We start from the raw sequence: 23,366 nt of genomic DNA, 5'->3' as shown, positions 1-23,366 counted from the left end.
TCTATGCAACTGCACTCTACTCTGAAACAATCTATTCTACGCCACTGTACTCTATACCACTCTGACCACTGCACTCTAGTTCAATGCACTCTACACCACTGCAAGCTAACTCTCTGCAACACTGCTCTGGTCGCCACTATACTCTACACCACTCTGCCCTGTACTACTGCATTTTAGACCAATATACTCTATTCCACTGCATTCTATGCCACTCTACTCTGCCCAATGCCACTCTATGCTACTGCACTCCACTGCCCTTTACTCTGCACCACTGTACTCTATGCCACTGTTCTCTGTACCACTCTACACCACTGCACTGACACTCTACTCTGCAACTCTGCACTCTACACCACTCTACTCTATGCCACTGCACTCTAGGCACTATACTCTACACCACTCTACTCTGCACCACTCTACACCACTACACTCTATGCCACATGAGTCTACTCTGCACTCTGACACCACTCTGCATTACTGCGCTCTCTGCTACTCTATTGTATGCCACTCTACTCCACTGCACTCTATGTAACTCTACCCCATGCCACTCTATGCCACTGCACTCTGCGCCAATGCACTCTAAACAACTGCACTGTACGCCACTGCCCTCTACTCTGTACCACTGTACTCTACGCCACTGCTCTGTGCCACTCTACTCCACTCTACATCACTGCACTGACACTCTACTCTGCAGTGTTGCACTCTCCACCACCATACTATACACCAATGTACTATGTACTACTGCATTCTATGCCACTGCACTCTATGCCATTCTACTCTGCACCACTCCACTCTACAGCACTTTGCCCTACTCTGCACCACTCTACACTACACCACTGCACTCCCTGCAATGTGAGTCTACTCTGCAATCTATGCCACTGCACCACTCTACACTACTGCTCTCTCTGCTACTCTGTTGTATGCCACTCTACTCCACTGCACTCTATGCCACTCTACTCTGTCCATTGCCACTGCACTCTAAACCACTGCACTCTACAATAATGCACTCTAAACAACTGCACTGTACCCCACTGCACTGTACTTTGCACCACTGGGCTCTACGCCACTGCTCCTATGCTAGTCTACTCCACTTCACACCACTATGCCACTAGCTTTAAGCCATGCTGAACAGCAGCTACTCTGGTGTATAACATGGCTAATGGCTAAAACACATTAGCAAAGCCATTAACTCTTTCGTAGATGAGACCTATTGGCTTTGCCAATGTTTGTTAGTACTATGAGGTACCGTGGTACCTGAAAGAACTGTGAAAAATACAATTACATCATAATAAAAGCTGCTACAAAATGCGGAAATACATTTCGGTTAAATAAATAAAAAGTGCTTCTCAAATACAGATTTGAATAATATACAGTTTATACCTAGTGATAAAAAAAATTATAACACTCCATTAAAACCACACACTCCACAGCTCACCTTGGAACACCATTACAATACCTCTCTGAAAAAAATATCTTTGCCACCAGAAAACTTCAAGTGACTCCTTTTAGTAAAGTCAATGCAGGTTTTCAAGCCCCTTTGTATTTGCAGATTTACCAGTTGCCCACATTTGCATGTGTTTAGGGAAGGAGACCCCCTGGCAAGAAGGCCTATTCTTATCTGTCTGCCCCTCCCTCCCTCAGAGCACAGGAGACCCCCTGCCTTCCAGCCCAGCTGGGGAAACTCCTCTGCCCGTAATTTCGCCCTGCCTCCGTTGCCCTTTAGGTGAAAGCTAAAATTACGGACAAATGCCGTCCGTTAACCCCTTCTGTGCCCAGGACGTAATGGTTACGTCCTGAGGCACAGTGCTGCTGTGCCCAGGACGTAACCATTACGTCCTGTGCACAGAGCCCAGAGGGAGCGCTAGCGCTCCCTCAGTGGGGTTCCCCCCCACCCCCCCAAGTCAGGGATGGAAGGGGAAGCCCTTCCCCTTCCACCCCCGACCCCCCCAACCACCCCTGTGACGTCAGCGCGCGAGCGCGCGCTGATTAGTCACAGGGTCTCCCCCATCGCGCTGGAAGCAGAGCTTCCAGCGCGATTGAAAAATAAATGCTTTTGCATTTCTTTTTCAATCCCATGGGGGAGGCCCCGAGAGGCTTCAAAGGGAAGGAAATGTATTTCCTTCCCTTTGAAATCTCTCACAGGTTTCAAAAGCCGGATTGCTTGCAATCTGGCTTTTGAAACCCCACTAGACACCAGGGATTTTTTTTTTTTCAGTGAAATTGGCAAAAGGGAGCGACCCCTTGGACAAGAGTCGCTCCCGGGGGGGCATTTTTTTAGGAAGGCCTTTTCTGCCCCCGGGGGGGCAGAAACCTCTAGGCACCAGGGACCTTTTTTTTTTTTTTGTGATGATTTCTTTTTTTTTTTAGGTGGGGAGCGATCCCTTAGGCAAGGGTCGCTCCCCTACGGGGCAATATATATTTAGGCCATTTCTGCCCCCCTTGGGGGCAGATTGGCCTATTTTGATGAGGCCAATCTGCCCCCAAGGGGGGCAGAAACCATTAGACACCAGGGAGTTTGTTTTTGCGCGCGAATTTCACGCAACGGGAGCGACCCCTTTGGCAAGGGTCGCTCCCAGGGGGGGCATTTTTTGGGGAAGGCCTTTTCTGCCCCCCCTGGGGACAGATCGGCCTATTATTAGGCCGATCTGCCCCCAGGGGGGGCAGAAACCTCTAGGCACCAGGAATCTTTTTTTTTTTTTTTCTTTTTGTTATGTTTTCTTTAGGTGGGGAGCGACCCCTTAGGCAAGGGTCGCTCCCCTAGGGGGCAAATTATATTTAGGCCATTTCTGCCCCCCTTGGGGGCAGATTGGCCTATTTTGATGAGGCCAATCTGCCCCAAGGGGGGCAGAAACCATTAGACTCCAGGGAGTTTTTTTTGCGTGAATTTCACGCAAGGGGAGCGACCCCTTAGGCAAGGGTCGCTCCCTGGGGGGGGGGATTATTTTAGGCCATTTCTGCCCCCCCTGGGGGCAGATCGGCCTATTATTAGGCCGATCTGCCCCCAGGGGGGGCAGAAACCTCTTGTTGCCAGGGCAAATTTTTTTTTGTGTTTTTTTTTTAGTTTGTTTGTTTTTTTAGAGATGGGGAGCGACCCATCAGACAAGGGTCGCTCCCCTGGGGGGCAAACTGTGTTTAGACCATTTCTGCCCCCCTTGGGGGCACATTGGTCGATTTTAGGTCAATCTGCCCCAAGGGGGCAGAAACCACTAGGCACCGGGGATTTGTTTTTTGGCACCAATGTCACGCAGGGGGAGCAACCCCGTAGGCAAGGGTCGCTCCGGGTGGGGGGGGGGGGAACGGGGGGTATTCGGGGGGCAAATTTATTTTAGGCCATTTCTGCCCCCCCTGGGGGCAGATCGGCCTATTATTAGGCCGATCTGCCCCCAGGGGGGGCAGAAACCTCTTGTTGCCAGGGCAAATTTTTTTTAGTGTTTTTTTTTTAGTTTGTTTGTTTTTTTAGAGATGGGGAGCGACCCATCAGACAAGGGTCGCTCCCCTGGGGGGCAAATTGTGTTTAGACCATTTCTGCCCCCCTTGGGGGCAGATTGGTCGATTTTAGGTCAATCTGCCCCAAGGGGGCAGAAACCACTAGGCACCGGGGATTTGTTTTTTGGCGCCAATGTCACGCAGGGGGAGCGACCCCGTAGGCAATGGTCGCTCCGGGGGGGGGGGGGGGTGGGGGTTCAGGGGGCAAATTTATTTTAGGCCATATCTGCCCCCAGGGGGGGGCAGAAACCTGTAGGCGCCAGGGAAATTTTTTTTTTTTTTGTTTGTTTGTTTTTTTTAGAGATGGGGAGCGACCCATCAGACAAGGGTCGCTCCCCTGGGGGGCAAACTGTGTTTAGACCATTTCTGCCCCCCTTGGGGGCAGATTGGTCAATTTTAGGTCAATCTGCCCCAAGGGGGCAGAAACCACTAGGCACCGGGATTTGTTTTTTGGCGCCAATGTCACGCAGGGGGAGCGACCCCGTAGGCAATGGACGCTCCGGGGGGGGGGGGGTTCAGGGGGCAAATTTATTTTAGGCCATTTCTGCCCCCCCTGGGGGCAGATCGGCCTATTATTAGGCCGGAAACCTCTTGTTGCCAGGGCAAATTTTTTTTGTGTTTTTTTTTTAGTTTGTTTGTTTTTTTAGAGATGGGGAGCGCCCATCAGACAAGGGTCGCTCCCCTGGGGGGCAAACTGTGTTTAGACCATTTCTGCCCCCCTTGGGGGAAGATTGGTCAATTTTAGGTCAATCTGCAACCACTAGGCACCGGGGATTCGTTTTTTGGCGCCAATGTGACGCAGGGGGAGCGACCCAGTAGGCAAGGGTGGCTCCGAGGTGGGGGGGTGGGGGGGTTTGGGGGAGCAAATTTATTTTAGCCCATTTCTGCCCCCCCCTGGGGGCAGATCGGCCTATTATTAGGCCGATCTGCCCCCAGGGGGGGCAGAAACCTCTAGGCGCCAGGGCAAATGTTTTTTTTTTTTTGTTTTGTTTTTTGTTTGTTGGTTTTTTTAGAGATGGGGAGCGACCCATCAGACAAGGGTCGCTTCCCTGGGGGGCAAACTGTATTTAGAGCATTTCTGCCCCCTTTGGGGGCAGATTGGTCGATTTTAGGTCAATCTGCCCCCAAGGGGGCAGAAACCACTAGGCACCGGGAATTTGTTTTTTGGCGCCAATGTCACGCAGGGGTAGCGACCCCGTAGGCAAGGGTCGCACCTGGGCAGGGGGGGGTTTGGGGGGGTGGGGGGTCAAATTTATTTTAGGGCATTTCCCCCCCCACCCCGGAGCCGGCTGAGCTACAGGCCAAAATCCACATGTAGGCACTTTGCAAAAAACACCTCTGTTTTCTGTGAAAAAATATGTTGTGTCCACGTTGTGTTTTGGGCCATTTCCTTTCGTGGGCGCTAGGCCTACCCACACAAGTGAGGTACCATTTTTATGGAGAGACTTAGGGGAACGCTGGGTGGAAGGAAATTTGTGGCTCCTCTCAGATTCCAGAACTTTCTGCCACAAAAATGTGAGGAACATGTGTTTTTTTAGCCAAATTTTGAGGTTTGCAAAGGATTCTGGGTAACAGAACCTGGTCCCAGCCACACAAGTCACCCCATCTTGGATTCCCCTAGGTCTCTAGTTTTCAGAAATGCACAGGTTTGGTAGGTTTCCCTAGGTGGCGGCTGAGCTACAGGCCAAAATCCACAGGTAGGCACTTTGCTAAAAACAGGTCTATTTTCTGTGATGTGTCCACGTTGCGCTTTGGGGCGTTTCCTGTCGCGGGCGCTAGGCCTACCCACACAAGTGAGGTATCATTTTTATCGGGAGACATGGGGGAACGCTGGGTGGAAGGAAATTTGTGGCTCCTCTCAGATTGTAGAACTTTCTGCCACAGAAATGTGAGGAACATGTGTTTTTTTAGCCAAATTTTGAGGTTTGCAAAGGATTCTGGGTAACAGAACCTGGTCCGAGCCACACAAGTCACCCCATCTTGGATTCCCCTAGGTCTCTAGTTTTCAGAAATGCACAGGTTTGGTAGGTTTCCCTAGGTGGCGGCTGAGCTACAGGCCAAAATCTACAGGTAGGCACTTTGCAAAAAACACCTCTGTTTTCCTTCAAAAATTTGGTTGTGTCCACGTTGCGCTTTCGGGCGTTTCCTGTCGTGGGCGCTAGGCCTACCCACACAAGTGAGGTATCACTTTTTATCGGGAGATGTGGGGGAACGCTGGGTGGAAGGAAATTTGTGGCTCCTCTCAGATTCCAGAACTTTCTGCCACAGAAATGTGAGGAACATGTGTTTTTTTAGCCAAATTTTGAGGTTTGCAAAGGATTCTGGGTAACAAAACCTGGTCCCAGCCACACAAGTCACCCCATCTTGGATTCCCCTAGGTCTCTAGTTTTCAGAAATGCACAGGTTTGGTAGGTTTCCCTAGGTGGCGGCTGAGCTACAGGCCAAAATCCACAGGTAGGCACTTTGCTAAAAACAGGTCTATTTTCTGTGATGTGTCCACGTTGCGCTTTGGGGCGTTTCCTGTCGCGGGCGCTAGGCCTACCCACACAAGTGAGGTATCATTTTTATCGGGAGACGTGGGGGAACGCTGGGTGGAAGGAAATTTGTGGCTCCTATCAGATTCCAGAACTTTCTGCCACAGAAATGTGAGGAACATGTGTTTTTTTAGCCACATTTTGAGGTTTGCAAAGGATTCTGGGTAACAGAACCTGGTCCCAGCCACACAAGTCACCCCATCTTGGATTCCCCTAGGTCTCTAGTTTTCAGAAATGCACAGGTTTGGTAGGTTTCCCTAGGTGGCGGCTGAGCTACAGGCCAAAATCTACAGGTAGGCACTTTGCAAAAACCACCTCTGTTTTCCTTCAAAAATTTGGCTGTGTCCACGTTGCGCTTTGGGGCGTTTCCTGTCGCGGGCGCTAGGCCTACCCACACAAGTGAGGTATCATTTTTATCAGGAGACGTGGGGGAACGCTGGGTGGAAGGAAATTTGTGGCTCCTCTCAGATTCCAGAACTTTCTGCCACAGAAATGTGAGGACCATGTGTTTTTTTAGCCAACTTTTGAGGTTTGCAAAGGATTCTGGGTAACAGAACCTGGTCCCAGCCACACAAGTCACCCCATCTTGGATTCCCCCAGGTCTCTAGTTTTCAGAAATGCACAGGTTTGGTAGGTTTCCCTAGGTGGCGGCTGAGCTACAGGCCAAAATCTACAGGTAGGCACTTTGCAAAAAACACCTCTGTTTTCCTTCAAAAATTTGGCTGTGTCCACGTTGCGCTTTGGGGCGTTTCCTGTCGCGGGCGCTAGGCCTACCCACACAAGTGAGGTATCATTTTTATCGGGAGATGTGGGGGAACGCTGGGTGGAAAGAAATTTGTGGCTCCTCTCAGATTCCGGAACTTTCTGCCACAGAAATGTTAGGAACATGTGTTTTTTTAGCCAAATTTTGAGGTTTGCAAAGGATTCTGGGTAACAGAACCTGGTCCGAGCCACACAAGTCACCCCATCTTGGATTCCCCAGGTCTCTAGTTTTCAGAAATGCACAGGTTTGGTAGGTTTCCCTAGGTGGCGGCTGAGCTACAGGCCAAAATCTACAGGTAGGCACTTTGCAAAAAACACCTCTGTTTTCCTTCAAAAATTTGGTTGAGTCCACATTGCGCTTTGGGGCGTTTCCTGTTGTGGGCGCTAGGCCTTCCCACACAAGTGAGGTATCATTTTTATCGGGAGACGTGGGGGAACGCTGGGTGGAAGGAAATTTGTGGCTCCTCTCAGATTGTAGAACTTTCTGCCACAGAAATGTGAGGAACATGTGTTTTTTTAGCCAAAGTTTGAGGTTTGCAAAGGATTCTGGGTAACAGAACCTGGTCCGAGCCACACAAATCACCCCATCTTGGATTCCCCTAGGTCTCTAGTTTTCAGAAATGCACAGGTTTGGTAGGTTTCCCTAGGTGGCGGCAGAGTGAGAGGCCAAAATCTACAGGTAGGCACTTTGCTAAAAACAGGTCTATTTTCTGTGATGTGTCCACGTTGCGCTTTGCGGCGTTTCCTGTCGCGGGCGCTAGGCCTACCCACACAAGTGAGGTATCATTTTTATCGGGAGACATGAGGGAACACTGGGTGGAAGGAAATTTGTGGCTCCTCTCAGATTCCAGAACTTTCTGCCACAGAAATGTGAGGAACATGTGTTTTTTTAGCCACATGTAGAGGTTTGCAAAGGATTCTGGGTAACAGAACCTGGTCCCAGCCACACAAGTCACCCCATCTTGGATTCCCCTAGGTCTCTAGTTTTCAGAAATGCACAGGTTTGGTAGGTTTCCCTAGGTGGCGGCTGAGCTACAGGCCAAAATCCACAGGTAGGCACTTTGCTAAAAACAGGTCTGTTTTCTGTGATGTGTCCACGTTGCGCTTTGGGGCGTTTCCTGTCGCGGGCGCTAGGCCTACCCACACAAGTGAGGTATCATTTTTATCGGGAGACGTGGGGGAACGCTGGGTGGAAGGAAATTTGTGGCTCCTCTCAGATTCCAGAACTTTCTGCCACAGAAATGTGAGGAACATGTGTTTTTTTAGCCACATTTTGAGGTTTGCAAAGGATTCTGGGTAACAGAACCTGGTCCCAGCCACACAAGTCACCCCATCTTGGATTCCCGTAGGTCTCTAGTTTTCAGAAATGCACAGGTTTGGTAGGTTTCCCTAGGTGGCGGCTGAGCTACAGGCCAAAATCCACAGGTAGGCACTTTGCTAAAAACAGGTCTGTTTTCTGTGATGTGTCCACGTTGCGCTTTGGGGCGTTTCCTGTCGCGGGCGCTAGGCCTACCCACACAAGTGAGGTATCATTTTTATCGGGAGACGTGGGGGAACGCTGGGTGGAAGGAAATTTGTGGCTCCTCTCAGATTGTAGAACTTTCTGCCACAGAAATGTGAGGAACATGTGTTTTTTTAGCCAAATTTTGAGGTTTGCAAAGGATTCTGGGTAACAGAACCTGGTCCGAGCCACACAAGTCACCCCATCTTGGATTCCCCTAGGTCTCTAGTTTTCAGAAATGCACAGGTTTGGTAGGTTTCCCTAGGTGGCGGCAGAGCGAGAGGCCAAAATCTACAGGTAGGCACTTTGCTAAAAACAGGTCTATTTTCTGTGATGTGTCCACGTTGCGCTTTGCGGCGTTTCCTGTCGCGGGCGCTAGGCCTACCCACACAAGTGAGGTATCATTTTTATCGGGAGACATGAGGGAACGCTGGGTGGAAGGAAATTTGTGGCTCCTCTCAGATTGTAGAACTTTCTGCCACAGAAATGTGAGGAACATGTGTTTTTTTAGCCAAATTTTGAGGTTTGCAAAGGATTCTGGGTAACAGAACCTAGTCCGAGCCACACAAGTCACCCCATCTTGGATTCCCCTAGGTCTCTAGTTTTCAGAAATGCACAGGTTTGGTAGGTTTCCCTAGGTGGCGGCTGAGCTACAGGCCAAAATCTACAGGTAGGCACTTTGCAAAAAACACCTCTGTTTTCCTTCAAAAATTTGGTTGTGTCCACATTGCGCTTTGGGGCGTTTCCTGTCGTGGGCGCTAGGCCTACCCACACAAGTGAGGTATCACTTTTTATCGGGAGATGTGGGGGAACGCTGGGTGGAAGGAAATATGTGGCTCCTCTCAGATTCCAGAACTTTCTGCCACAGAAATGTGAGGAACATGTGTTTTTTTAGCCAAATTTTGAGGTTTGCAAAGGATTCTGGGTAACAGAACCTGGTCCCAGCCACACAAGTCACCCCATCTTGGATTCCCCTAGGTCTCTAGTTTTCAGAAATGCACAGGTTTGGTAGGTTTCCCTAGGTGGCGGCTGAGCTACAGCCCAAAATCCACAGGTAGGCACTTTGCTAAAAACAGGTCTGTTTTCTGTGATGTGTCCACGTTGCGCTTTGGGGCGTTTCCTGTCGCGGGCGCTAGGCCTACCCACACAAGTGAGGTATCATTTTTATCGGGAGACGTGGGGGAACGCTGGGTGGAAGGAAATTTGTGGCTCCTCTCAGATTCCAGAACTTTCTGCCACAGAAATGTGAGGAACATGTGTTTTTTTAGCCACATTTTGAGGTTTGCAAAGGATTCTGGGTAACAGAACCTGGTCCCAGCCACACAAGTTACCCCATCTTGGATTCCCCTAGGTCTCTAGTTTTCAGAAATGCACAGGTTTGGTAGGTTTCCCTAGGTGGCGGCTGAGCTACAGGCCAAAATCTACAGGTAGGCACTTTGCAAAAAACACCTCTGTTTTCCTTCAAAAATTTGGTTGTGTCCACGTTGCGCTTTGAGGCGTTTCCTGTCGCGGGCGCTAGGCCTACCCACACAAGTGAGGTATCATTTTTATCGGGAGACGTGGGGGACCGCTGGGTGGAAGGAAATTTGTGGCTCCTCTCAGATTCCAGAACTTTCTGCCACAGAAATGTGAGGAACATGTGTTTTTTTAGCCACATTTTGAGGTTTGCAAAGGATTCTGGGTAACAGAACCTGGTCCCAGCCACACAAGTCACCCCATCTTGGATTCCCGTAGGTCTCTAGTTTTCAGAAATGCACAGGTTTGGTAGGTTTCCCTAGGTGGCGGCTGAGCTACAGGCCAAAATCCACAGGTAGGCACTTTGCTAAAAACAGGTCTGTTTTCTGTGATGTGTCCACGTTGCGCTTTGGGGCGTTTCCTGTCGCGGGCGCTAGGCCCACCCACACAACTGAGGTATCATTTTTATCGGGAGACGTGGGGGAACGCTGGGTGGAAGGAAATTTGTGGCTCCTCTCAGATTGTAGAACTTTCTGCCACAGAAATGTGAGGAACATGTGTTTTTTTATCCAAATTTTGAGGTTTGCAAAGGATTCTGGGTAACAGAACCTGGTCCGAGCCACACAAGTCACCCCATCTTGGATTCCCCTAGGTCTCTAGTTTTCAGAAATGCACAGGTTTGGTAGTTTTCCCTAGGTGGCGGCAGAGCGAGAGGCCAAAATCTACAGATAGGCACTTTGCTAAAAACAGGTCTATTTTCTGTGATGTGTCCACGTTGCGCTTTGCGGCGTTTCCTGTCGCGGGCGCTAGGCCTACCCACACAAGTGAGGTATCATTTTTATCGGGAGACATGAGGGAACGCTGGGTGGAAGGAAATTTGTGGCTCCTCTCAGATTGTAGAACTTTCTGCCACAGAAATGTGAGGAACATGTGTTTTTTTAGCCACATTTTGAGGTTTGCAAAGGATTCTGGGTAACAGAACCTGGTCCCAGCCACACAAGTCACCCCATCTTGGATTCCCCTAGGTCTCTAGTTTTCAGAAATGCACAGGTTTGGTAGGTTTCCCTAGGTGGCGGCTGAGCTACAGGCCAAAATCTACAGGTAGGCACTTTGCAAAAACCACCTCTGTTTTCCTTCAAAAATTTGGCTGTGTCCACGTTGCGCTTTGGGGCGTTTCCTGTTGCGGGCGCTAGGCCTACCCACACAAGTGAGGTATCATTTTTATCAGGAGACGTGGGGGAACGCTGGGTGGAAGGAAATTTGTGGCTCCTCTCAGATTCCAGAACTTTCTGCCACAGAAATGTGAGGACCAAGTGTTTTTTTAGCCAACTTTTGAGGTTTGCAAAGGATTCTGGGTAACAGAACCTGGTCCCAGCCACACAAGTCACCCCATCTTGGATTCCCCCAGGTCTCTAGTTTTCAGAAATGCACAGGTTTGGTAGGTTTCCCTAGGTGGCGGCTGAGCTACAGGCCAAAATCTACAGGTAGGCACTTTGCTAAAAACAGGTCTGTTTTCTGTGATGTGTCCACGTTGCGCTTTGGGGCGTTTCCTGTCGCGGGCGCTAGGCCTACCCACACAAGTGAGGTATCATTTTTATCGGGAGACGTGGGGGAACGCTGGGTGGAAGGAAATGTGTGGCTCCTCTCAGATTCCAGAACTTTCTGCCACAGAAATGTGAGGAACATGTGTTTTTTTAGCCAAATTTTGAGGTTTGCAAAGGATTCTGGGTAACAGAACCTGGTCCCAGCCACACAAGTCACCCCATCTTGGATTCCCCTAGGTCTCTAGTTTTCAGAAATGCACAGGTTTGGTAGGTTTCCCTAGGTGGCGGCTGAGCTACAGGCCAAAATCTACAGGTAGGCACTTTGCTAAAAACAGGTCTGTTTTCTGTGATGTGTCCACGTTGTGTTTTGGGGCGTATCCTGTCGCGGGCGCTAGGCCTACCCACACAAGTGAGGTATAATTTTTATCAGGAGACTTGGGGGAACATAGAATAGCAAAACAAGTGTTATTGCCCCTTGTCTTTCTCTACATTTTTCCCTTCCAAATGTAAGACAGTGTGTAAAAAAGACATCTATTTGAGAAATGCCCTGTAATTCACATGCTAGTATGGGCACCCTGGAATTCAGAGATGTGCAAATAACCACTGCTTCTCAACACCTTATCTTGTGCCCATTTTGGAAATACAAAGGTTTTCTTGATAGCTATTTTTTACTCTTTATATTTCAGCAAATGAATTGCTGTATACCCGGCATAGAATGAAAACCCACTGCAGGGTGCAGGTCATTTATTGGCTCTGGGTTTCTTGATGAACCTAGATTTCTTGATGAACCTACAAGCCCTATATATCCCCGCAACCAGAAGAGTCCAGCAGACGTAACGGTATATTGCTTTTGAAAATCTGACATTGCAGGAAAAAATTACAGAGTAAAACTTAGAGAAAAATGGATGTTTCTTTCACCTCAATTTCAATATGTTTCTTTTTCAGTTGTTATTTTCTGTAGGAAACCCTTGTAGGATCTACACAAATTACCCCTTGCTGAATTCAGAATTTTGTCTACTTTTCAGAAATGTTGCGGTTTCTGGGATCCAGCATTGGTTTCATGCCCATTTCTGTCACTGACTGGAAGGAGGCTGAAAGCACAAAAAATCGTAAAAATGGGGTATGTCCCAGTTAAATGCCAAAATTGTGTTGAAAAATTGGGTTTTCTGATTCAAGTCTGCCTGTTCCTGAAAGCTGGGAAGCTGGTGATTTTATCACCACAAACCCTTTGTTGATGCCCTTTTCAGGGAAAAAACCACAAGCCTTCTTCTGCAGCCCATTTTTCCAATTTTTTTTAAAAAAACGAAATTTTCACTGTTTTTTGGCTAATTTCTTGGCCTCCTTCTGGGGAACCCACAAAGTCTGGTTACCTCTAGAATCCCTAGGATGTTGGAAAAAAATGACGCAAATTTAGCGTGGGTAGCTTACGTGAACAAAAAGTTATGAGGGCCTAAGCGCGAACTGCTCCAAATAGCCAAAAAAAGGCTCGGCACAGGAGGGGGAAAAGGCCTGGCAGCGAAGGGGTTAAAGCTTTCATCACGGACAACGGACAGCAGGGCGAAATTACGGACAGTCCATGAAATTTACAGACGGGTGGTCATTATGGAGGCGACTGTTTGCATCGCCACAGCGCCACAAAAAAGTGACACTACAGGCGTACGGGACTTGTAAATAAGCCCCCATGCGCTTTCACGCATTTCCGCATTCAGGAATGATGGAAATAAAATGATTTTCTGGGAACAGCATTTGCGGTCACGTGCTGAAGTCAGGATTGTAAGAAAGGTCTCAAAATTTCAACTTAAGCCAATAGAACATCCATAACCAACCTTAAAAAAGACAAGGCGGAAATATAAAGAGCCAAATATCATGTTATGTCAGGCAGAAATGTACCACTATACATAATTCAATGAAGGAAATTCTAGATCTAAGTGATTCCGCAGCGAAGCAGAACTTATGAAAGCCTTTAATGTCGCCAGAAATGAGACCCTAAACACACTGTTCAAAAGCACTAATTAAGGGAAGTCAAATACATCATTCTGTTAGATTTCTAAGAAACTGGTGCGCAGTAAAGACACCGATGCGCACAGAATGCATGAGTGTTAAAGGGACATCTGTTACTGTGAGAAATCAAAGCTGCGAGACGAGGTTCTGTTTGTCTTGAGGGTTTGTCTCAATCTAAGCAGAGAATGTATATGCTGTGAGAGCATATTTAAAGGTTAATACACGGATCAATGTTTGTGGTAGGCATTAGACTCTTCTAGCCAACAACACAGCCTAGGACAGTGGTTCCCAACCTTTTGACTTCTGTGGACCCCCACTTTGTCATTACTGTATCCGGGGACCCCCACTGAATCATTATTGGAATCTGGGGACCCCCCACTGAGTCATTACTGAAAGCTGGGGACCTAATCTGCTAATATTATTCAATTTTCCAAGCAGTCGCGGACCCCCTGAGGAGGCTTCGCGGACCCCCAGGGGTCCCCGGACCACAGGTTGGGAACCACTGGCCTAGGACATTGGTGTTTTATACCTGTAGCCCCATCCAGTCAAAGGGCTACTAAATAAGGGCAACTTTGTGTAATTTCTGTTTTTTGATTGGTCACCTTTGCTATTCAGAAAAGTGTATCGAAATTCAGTCCATGGTACAGGTTACATTTTCCAGGTATTATGTGATGACCATAGCTTTGTGACGATTCGCCTCCACTTTACGCATGTGATTTTGCGCAGGCGCCGCAAGGGCCAAGAGTGGAGCTCTGGATAGAATAATACAGATTCGGGTTCGTCCCTGTTCAGGCCGAGGTCTAGTATAGAAGAGACCACGTGGTTTTTTTGTGTGAGCCCTAAGACCTCCAGCACCACTTAGAACTAGAAGCCCATAGCACCATAGCACACTCGGGTAGTACACAGTGGTGACAAAATGGGTTTGGAGTGTAGGTCCCCTTAAGAGTAAGAAAGAGACTAGCCACATAACGTGATCCACTGAGAAAATGAATAATGTAATGTACATGTCCTGATGTACTTTGTGTGAAGCTGGGCTGGTAGTAAAACTGGTCAGAGATGCAATACCCATGTTAGTCTGTTAGTTATCATATGCGATATAATCTTTGTATAAGGTTCTATAGCACAAGTATTTTGTCAACTAAAGACGTATGGCACTCACCCACATCTGTAGTGCCACCACCTTAATTATATGGATCACGGCTCTAATACCAGTCCTTAATTTCAGCCGATGGTTCCAGGTGGGGACCACTGTCACTGATATTTGGGGATTGGCACTTATTTTTCCTCAACACACTTTGATCCCGAGCCAGAGAGAAAAACAAAAAGGGAGACAAAAGGAGGAAGACAAAGACAGAAAAACAGAGACAAAGGGAGGAAGCAGAGATGAAAAAGAAGCTGTGGGGATGATATAAAGATGCAGGGAGTGCCTGCTGGTGGATGAAAGAGGCATGATCACAGGTACACAGCCATGGAGTTCTGCACCCCCGATATTCGTAGCCCGGACATAAGACTTCTGAGCAACACTTTAGGCTCCTGCACTTATTATTTTATATATCAGGCACTCACAGTATCTATAGTTACTTCTTCTAATGCCATGACCAACATGTTTTTGGACCCTTTCCTAAAAAAAAGTTTAGGGCTGATGCTTTATAGCAACTCCTTTTGTTTCCTCCCAGGTAAAGCACTTGGTAATGACAAAATGGGATGCTTATGAAATGCCTAACCTGACATTTCAAGAGCTTTGAAGGTTCAATATTTGAATGTTAAATGCATCAGCAGTTGAAGGATCAGAGAGTGGGGCATCCTCAATGCATTGTATTGGAAATTTACCATTTAGCAGATTTAGAAAAATGGTCAACATTGCTCACTCAACTTTTTTACACTTGATGCATGACTAGTCTCATGGGGAAGAGTCAGAGCTTCGGAAAAGTCCTGTGCAGCCATACGTTTGGGGTTGCAGACATGGATACTCATGGTGTTTTCTGATCAAGGATTTCATTGAACTTCCAGACTATGTTGTCTTAAAGGTAGTTCGTTTGGATTTGCTGGCACTTTGGGCTGTACAGACAGCTAGCTTTGGTAGAACATCTACTCACATTGGATTGATTTATATACGATTTTCGTGGTCCTGCACAAACACAAATGCACATTAATGAAGGTCTCCATAACTTGGTGTGGCCATTGGAAAAGTGGTCTCTGGCTAGAGTGGCAGCCCTACCTCTGCAGTTCTCAGTACTTATTCACAGATTCTCCATTCAGTGTAAAACCCTAAAGCCAACCAAATTACTAGGGGCCTCATTTATGAGGGAAAGGCGGCACAGCAAGTGCCTTGTTGTGCTGCCCTGCACCACCGGAAAAGGGCAGAAATGTGCTGTATCTACAAGATTTGGTGCATTTCTGTCCTCTCCGCCCTGCGCTGGCACAAATTGCTGCCTAACATCAACACAGGCATCCTTGCACCATGGTGCAAGGATCCCTGCGTGGCGGGGATTATTGTTTTTGTGCAGGAAGTTACACCTTCCTTCACAAAAACAGCCCTGAGGTGTTTTCCTCTTCTATGTGTGCTGCAGAATGCTCCCCATTGTGTCATTCTTATGCCACCGCTGAGGTGGCATAGAGATCTGATGCATTTTCAGACTTGTAAATCTGGGAATGCATCAGACTCCTTCGGGTTCCATGGGTATTGCATCAGAACACCCCAAGCAACACTCATTGAACGCCCCTGTCACGCAGTGTTATGCATGAAAGGGGTCAATATTTACAGGGGCATGAAAATTCATGCAAGGTGGCTTTGCAGGGCCTTGTAAATATGGGCTGGCACAGTGCACCACCAGAGCATTAAAAAAATGACGCTGCAGTTTGCCTCTAGGGCCTCGCAAATTAGGCCCTATGTTTTGAGTGCCTATTAGTTGAAATGAAGACGTCTCATCAGAAACCCACAAGATTCCCCTCTATCATCCGCAAGACAACAACCTTCTTTTTGTCAAACACATAATCAAACGCTCAAAAATTTGTTCAACTTTTGGTAATGAGAAATGGCTCTGTGCAGACTTCCGCCCACTACATCAGTAAACCTACTGACTTAAAATTAACACATAACTAAATATGTTTGTGGAGAGCTGCCTGGGCATCATCATCACTGCAACAAAGAAATGACACAAAGGCTGTATGCGCACTGGTGATACTTTCTCTACTTGCTGAAAATGTTCATCACAAAGTTGGAGGGTATGGAAATACCTTGTATGCTAATGTGAATCAAATGTATATCAAAGAGGACATTGTTTTGGATATCTTATATGAATGTGAATGTTGATCTGTAAATAAGTTGGCTCCCCACAAACATATTTAGATATGACTTAATCAAGCATGTTGCTGAAAGATCGATGAGCAACTCAAACAATGTCTTCCCCAGAGATTTTGGCTTACACTGGGGAGACCTATCAGGCTCAGCAATTTCTCAACTTACTGTTTTACTAAATAGTGATCTCAAATAATTCTGCTCCACCCCACCACACAAAAGGTTTCATCCTCGACCTTATAACTTGCCTTGCTGCACTGAACTGCACTGCATGAATTTGAAGTAAATCTGTCCCATAATTTAAAAGACCTCACAAGGCATTACGTGGTGCTCCTTCCCAGAAGAGGTGAATATTCCCTAGAGCAGTATATAATAATTGTGCGGCTCCAGAAGCTTATTTATTTTTCTTTTTTTTTGTTTAAATTTCATTTATGGAGGCACCCACAATTAAATGCTGAGTGCTGCAGGGGGAGCTAGTTTCAAGGCTCCTTGGCCCCTGCCTGCTCTCCCACCAGCACCCATTATGGATCCTGGTAGGAGCCGGCAATTTTTTTTAGGTGACTGCCCTACTGCCCACCTTGGGGCACCCACAAGAAATTGAGGCTCTCCCTGTGGCCCCTGCCGACTCCCCAGCCAGCACCCATTACGGGTTCCTTTATTTCAACCCAGGCAGAACAGCTTATTTTTGTACTCCCGCCTGGCAGGAGCAAAGTTGTGTCTCATGCCCGGGAGAGTGTGGGAAGGGAAAATGTATATTCCCTGCACCATTTTCCTGGCAGGAAGCAACAGTATCCAAAGGGATGGCATCTTTGGACACTGCACTCATTGGGCCCCGTTGGTGGGGCCCCTCGGGCAGGTGTACGGCTCAGGATGGGAGTCGCCACTGGTAGTTACAGTAAGGTAATTTCCATAGAAAATCCCTTTTTTCTTTTGCTAATAAAGTTGGTGTAGTTTGACAAATCTTCACAAAACTTTCCACAACAGTGATCTATTGTGCTCAGTTTGTGCATGGAAAGTTTTGGGGTGATCTCATCAAGCGGCAGATGAGAAAAATGGGGGTACCAAAATACAAAATCCCCATGCATTTTCCACAGACTTTTTTAGGAAGCGCTACTGCAAAAACTGCTTAACAGAATTACACCATATTTAGCAAGAAGCTAGATCTTGGTCTAGAAAGTGTGCTTTTTGTGAATTGGTGGAAATCCATTCAGTAGTTTCTAGATATTAGGGTCTGGATGTTGGGTTCAAGGGACTCTTGCAAGAGTCACTTGAACTAAAATAAAAAAAATAGAGCGTTCTGGTTAGCCTGGAGGGCCTTGAGCCAAATCACTTTCAGGGGAGACATGCTCCAGCAGAGGCAAGCGGTCTAATTGGCTGCCTGCAACATGAAAAAAAGTGTTGGGAGCTGCCTTTACAGGACTAGGGGACTTCATCTCCAGTTCTGAGTTTCATAGTAAAAAATGAATTAGGGGGTAGGGTAGGGGTATCCTACACCTTCGGCCACTGTGGGGAGGGGTACTTGGGGCCAAAGGTAACTATAACTTGAATCCCTCTCCATGCACTGCTAATTTCCCTATATATCGCATCACTCATGATAGGTTCTATGACACCATTGATAACATCACTGCAACATTTGAAATAGCATCACTGATGATGAAGGGCGCAAGATATAGTTACCTTAGCCACCCTCCAAGTTTTATTAGGCATGGGCACATCATCCCCTACAGCCTTTTTTTTAAAGTGGTGGAGGACCATGTGGCCCCCCTCCCTAAGCCTCATTAGGCACTGGGGACTCCATTCCCCAGAGCCCTAGCTACTTTACCTTTATTAGAGCCTTATTTGGCAGTGGGGACCCCATTTCTTTATTTTTACATAGGAGAGGGCCACATGCCCCCCACCCAATTTGAGCTTCATTGGGCTCTGAGAATCCCATTATCCGGGGCTCTTTTAAGGGAGAAGGGGGCCATGTGCCCCCCCATCTGCAAGTCTTATTTGGCCCTGGAGACCCCATCCCCAGGACCTTTTCTTTTAAAGGGGAGGTGGGATGTATGGTACCTCTCCCTGAGCCTTATTAGACCCTGGGAACTCCATCCCCCAGGGTTGTTTTTTTAAGGGGAGGGTGGCACACTGCCCCCCTCCACAAGCCCACTTAGGAAACTAGGACACCATCCCTTGGGGCCTCTCCTTATAGTAGGTGGGTGCCCTGGTGCCCACCCAGGGCACCCACCATATACATGATGGGGGTCATGGAGGGAGCCCCAGGACCAATGTTCCCTGTAAGGTGCACGCGCGGGCGCGCACGCACCCTTCCTTCCTCCACTGCGCAGGCCCCAAGCGCGCACGCTTTTGCAACGTCACGTCACTGCCTGCATCATGCAGGAGAGAGGACGTCAGCGCTGCATTTAAAAAATAGAAGCAGCGCGAAAACGGGGTCACTCTTCGCGGCCGAGCAGGACGAAAAACAACAGTGCAGCCATCCGAGGACAGATCACTTCACAAACGGAGCTCTTGACTACAGCAGGAACGTGTATTTGCATGCAAAGGTGCCCAGCAGAAACTTGCTATAGCACACTTTCCTACCCTCGCTCTTTCACACAAGCTCTCCTCCCCTGCCGCTGATTTAAGCCACGCTTTAACCGCTTTCCTGTAATAATTCCCCGGGCAACACGTGTTCCTCACAACACATCGTAACTAGGTCACTAAAATGTGGTACAAGTGATGCATCATAGAGTGTTTCTCCTTGTGAGTTTTTCTGTTTGAGTGCAGAACGTAAACGATTGGGTGAGGCCAGTGCTTGAAAAAGAGTTGCCCTGGTTCGATTGTGTTAAAAAAAAAAATAGCACAAATGTTTCCTCTCCTTCCTAGACGACCCTTAGTGCCCTATTTATGTAAGATGTGCGCTATACAAATGCTAATTAAATGTTTAAGGGCTCTGGTTGTATTTTGAGGGCATGTTTCTGCTAATCCTTGTGTGCGTGTTCTGAGGAGTGTTACATGTTTGCCTCAAGTCGGTGCTAGTGACTGGCTCAGTACTCTGCAGTATTGTCTTGGTTCAATTTTCAGTAGCATCTTGTATGACTGCTACAGTCTCTGATGCAAAGAAAGAAGACTGAGGTTGGCTTAGAACATGATTTTTACAAACGCATGGATTGCTGAAACTTTGCTGAAACGTCACTTAGCTGTATTCAGACATCCTTGCGGTTTAAATCTATAAAAAAAGCATACACAATCTCCATAACAAGGTACCTTAGCAGAATCTGCATGGCATTCACTCGCCGAGCACGTAGAGTGACTTGTTTTATTTGGGACAGCATTGCCATAAGCAGGGTTTGAACTCGGCACTGCGTGACACACAAATACTCTCTCGCTACACACCCCTCATTTGTCATGGAGAGAGATCTATATTTGGATCCTAACTTCGCATGCAGCGCATAGTTCTGCTACTGTTAGCTAAGCAAGACTGGCTTTGCTTAAGAGTTTGCAGGTGTTGCTGTCTTCAGGGTGCATTTTGTTATTCCAGTTTAGTTAAGGTCCATCTCACACGTAAGTTTCTTTTGGCTTTAAAGTAATGTATTACTTTGTTTTGAGTCACTCGCAGAGTTGTGGGTGAGTAAAACTTTAATACAAAATGGGTGTGCTGGTCACACAGATGTTTGTAGCACACACTTAGCTTATTTGGCTAATTTGCCCGCTTCGCCCTCCTCATGCCACTACTTTCTGGGGCATAGTTTTTCTGTGTATGGTGTAGGCATAAGGGGCAGGTGGTAGTGTGTGGATGGTATTTATTAGGTGCTGGAAGCGCCTAACATACCTTCTGCGACAATAAGTCTGCTGTTGTGCCATGGTGTGTGGGGCTAAATCCATTCACAGGATTGCACTATACCCGATGCAAATAGAACTGAGGGAAATACATTAATCATTTGCTTTGCGACAAATAGAAATGTCTTTGTCCCTGTTCTGGCTTCAAACCGTTTTGCTTTCCTCAATCTACTCAGCAGTGGTGCAGCAGTTGCTGAACCAAATAACAGTTCTTATTGGCATGCTACAGACAGACTACCCAATAGTACACCTTAGTGGGTACACCGATGATAAACGTAAATAGAAAACTGGGTACATCAAATCCCTAGAGGACATGTCTGGAATAATGACTAGAACTGCTCCATGCACTGGAGGGATGCGACGCCTTCATAAGGTTTAAATGTGCTCTGCAAGAAAAAATAAATGCTGTCACACAGAAAGATCTTCGATTTTTTTTAAAAATGTTTAATTTATTTTATTTCAGTAGCAGAGTTTAGATCTAGTTTGGTGGACTCTGATATTGTAGATCATCTGTTATTAAACCTTTGACTTACGTGGCCCCACACTGGTTTATTACTGGAATCTGGGGACCCACACTTACTTGATGCTTAGTGCTTCCAGCCTGAGCATAAATTGAACCTCAAAATAATACACAAAAATACAAAAATACAAAAACCAATATACACCAAACAAATCCTCAAATATTCAACTAGTTTAATTCACAATCTAATATGGACAGTTTTCATATTGTATTGTAATAGTATTTATATAGCGCTTACTACCCCTGACGAGGCGTCAAAGTGCTTTTCGGCAAGTAGCACGCTACTCCGGAACCCAAGAGGAATTAGTGGTGGATTTCCCCTTGTTTGCTCCTACTTCAAAAAAAAACCTTAGCTTTTTTGTTTGGAAATCTTGCTATATTAGTAGATCATGATTTGCATCAAACCTATTGGTGTTCATGGTAATCTGCCTCAGTATCATCTCAGTAAGCACTCCCTTGACACACTGCAAAAAAAATGTTTTTTTTCTGTTATGAAAAGTTCTCAGTGAATTCATCTATAAGCAGATCATCACTGACTTTCATCTATGACAACCTGTCAGGCAAACAGGTCCATCAGTGCTCATTCACTATGCTTTCACATGACACATTTTAAAACTGGCTCTCCAAACATGGCCCATTCACCTAAGCAACAATTTATCCTAGCTCCATAATGTCAAAATCAGGCGACAAGAAGTCCAGATCTAACATCCTCTTAGTGCATCCAGCAACCCTAATCGTGGTTATAGATCTAATTTTCTATGCACCTAACATAGATGCATGGCTAACAACTGTACAACATACATAACTCTCACCCCCATGTTTATAATTCCTGGTGGGAGTACAATTGCTTCTCCCCACTAAATGCCTCACTCTTACCATAACACTTAAACAATGGAAAAGTAATGATCAAATTAACCAACCTAATCGACCAGATTCTTCCGCCTTAGTGATGCGAGCTCCCTGGGAGCTGGGTAGCTCTCCCCACTTTCAGCTGGGGGAGGGGGGAGGACACATGTTTGACCTGACAGCCTTAAGGTGGTCATCCCATAACCTTTTGCTTGCCTCCCTCCACTTTTTTGACACTGTTTTTGTTGGTTTTGGTACTCTGTGCACAGTACCAGTGCTAACGTTCATATGCTCTCTCCCTTAATCAGGGTATCTTTGGTTCATTCCCAATTGGCATATTTTATTTACCTATAATCCCTAGTGAAGTGCACTACATGTGCCCAGGGCCCGTAAATTAAAAAAGTAAAAGGCAGGACTCTGTTTTCGCCGAATTAGCGTGATTCTTTTTTTGCTAATTCGTCACAAACTGAACTCCACAGCACACTTTATTAAATCCTCTAACTTTACAGTCGGAGCAGAAAAGTAACCATTAATCTCCAGGATAAAATAAGCAGCAAATTGTAAGAAGACATAAGCTGGCACTGGACTTCTGTTGTTGCACCCACAGAAAATGTGACAAGACAACAACAAGACTTGAAGGCACCTTCATTGCTCATTCACTGTCTGAATGAACAGAACACTGTTTTTTTGTCAGCTTGCCAGAACGAGCCTGTAGGGCTAAAAATGTCTCGCCCTTATAAATCCAATTAGTCTTAGCGAGTGGCCAAGCAGATAACTTGAGGCCTGTAAAGGTTGCGTCATCGAATGTCTAATGTGTGATGTAGGTTTCCAAACGGATGATAATATGGAACCAGAGTTCATCTAAACTGAAAGCCCAGGTAACTACTCAATTGCTCTGAAAACTGTCATGCATAATGTTTTTGTAACTCCTATAACCTATGCTAAATATCTTCTTTCCAATTACAGCCGGTCAACATTTGGATTTGAATGGCCAGGTGCGAGTACAAAGGAAGACCAGGTAATTCTGTAGACCTTCCAGGTGGGATTAAGGGTCTCTACATAAATCACGTTCATGATCCACATCTTTGCTTCTATTACAGGTTTGTCAGACCGAGCAAGTTATAGATTTGAATGGACCGACATGTGTAGAAGCATAAGGACGAGGTAATTATTTGGTAGGTACCCCATCTGGGTCACCTGGCACATTATAATATGACAACATGCTGTAACCAACTGTTAACCATCTTTTCTTTTGCTGCAGGTATCCCAGACAGTACTGGTCATAGATGAGGATGTGAAGACAGAAGTAGCAGCAGAAAGAGCAGGTTATTATTTGCTAGTTTTTCCTTATGGTGCAACTGAGACATTGAAACGTTCAGGTGCTTTAATCATTTGTTCCTCTTGTACAGGCATCTTAGACCCTGCTACACAAATTTGAACAGGCACACGTGAGTAGAAGCAGAAAGACACGGTAATAATGTAGCAGATTTTCATTGTGTGCACCTAGTAAGGTGGAATATGACAACCTACTTTAACCACCTTACCCACCTTTTCTTCTGTTGCAGGCATCTCCGACAGCGCTACTCATATTACGAAAAGGCGC

At 46.7% G+C, this 23,366-nt stretch overlaps 1 long non-coding RNA gene across 2 annotated transcripts; it reads left to right on the top strand.

The window, feature by feature from the left end:
* The first annotated feature begins 18,941 nt into the window (after nucleotides 1-18,941).
* Nucleotides 18,942-23,076, top strand: LOC138247328 (uncharacterized). Of its 2 annotated transcripts, XR_011194444.1 has the most exons (4): nucleotides 18,942-19,121; nucleotides 22,730-22,781; nucleotides 22,864-22,927; nucleotides 23,025-23,076. It is a non-coding gene; the product is annotated as an uncharacterized lncRNA (long non-coding RNA). The 2 variants fall into 2 exon arrangements; XR_011194443.1 differs by lacking the exon at nucleotides 18,942-19,121 and having other exon boundaries at nucleotides 22,657-22,781.
* The last annotated feature ends 290 nt before the right edge of the window (nucleotides 23,077-23,366 follow it).

This window comes from Pleurodeles waltl, chromosome 7 (genome assembly GCF_031143425.1).
Source record: "Pleurodeles waltl isolate 20211129_DDA chromosome 7, aPleWal1.hap1.20221129, whole genome shotgun sequence".
NCBI lineage: Eukaryota > Metazoa > Chordata > Amphibia > Caudata > Salamandridae > Pleurodeles > Pleurodeles waltl.
Note: the sequence above shows the minus strand (reverse complement) of the source record. Positions and strands in the feature narration are given on the sequence as shown.